Source organism: Ipomoea triloba, chromosome 16, assembly GCF_003576645.1.
Source record: "Ipomoea triloba cultivar NCNSP0323 chromosome 16, ASM357664v1".
Taxonomy (NCBI): domain Eukaryota; kingdom Viridiplantae; phylum Streptophyta; class Magnoliopsida; order Solanales; family Convolvulaceae; genus Ipomoea; species Ipomoea triloba.
This window is the reverse complement of record NC_044931.1, coordinates 10,579,789-10,580,518: the sequence shown is the minus strand read 5'-3', so window position 1 is coordinate 10,580,518 and position 730 is coordinate 10,579,789.

Below are 730 nucleotides of genomic sequence, written 5' to 3'. Positions count from 1 at the left end.
CAGAGATTGTTATGTCTATTTCGTTGAAGCGGCTTTCAATCTTGCCCTTCGTGACCTTGGCATGAGCGAACCATTCTGTGTAGTCGAGGTCATGAATTGTTCGGTAGTCATGCGTCATGTACCGCATTAGTCCTGCCTTCTCAAATTTCTTCAAGACTTTCTCCGCCATTGTTGGATTTGGCGAGTGGGTGATGAAGCCCTCTTTGTCAAGGATGCTTCCCGCCTTGACTTGTTTAATCTGAGAGCGTATGTGGTCTAGCTCTCTCTGGTATGCACTGGAGGATGAAGATGAAGATGAAGAAGATGATGATTCAGACGCCATTGAAGAAAGTTTGTGTGTTTTGGAGGGAATGTGTACAGCGTCTAAGGATTTGGGGATTTTGGGTATATGGTTTTGAGTTTGAATCCGGGTAAAGAAGAAGGATTCTGCTTTTATATTAGGCGGATTCGGGTTGGATATATGGGTAGGGTTGAGAGTTTGACCCGTGGAAGGATCCCGGTTGATTTAAAAGATGTGAGAAGTCAGAAATACCCCTGATAACGGTCAGCTTATAAGGTATTTTGGTAAGGGTATTTCGGTAAAGTATAGAACGGTTTAAGCTTTGAGACAGTGGAGTATTGATATTTTAAAAAAAGCATGCTCCCACTAATCAAGATAATGCCCTTAAGTGTGAAAAACCGTCAGTAACCGATGACCACGTGGCTAGCATTTATGTCCAAAGATAGCCGT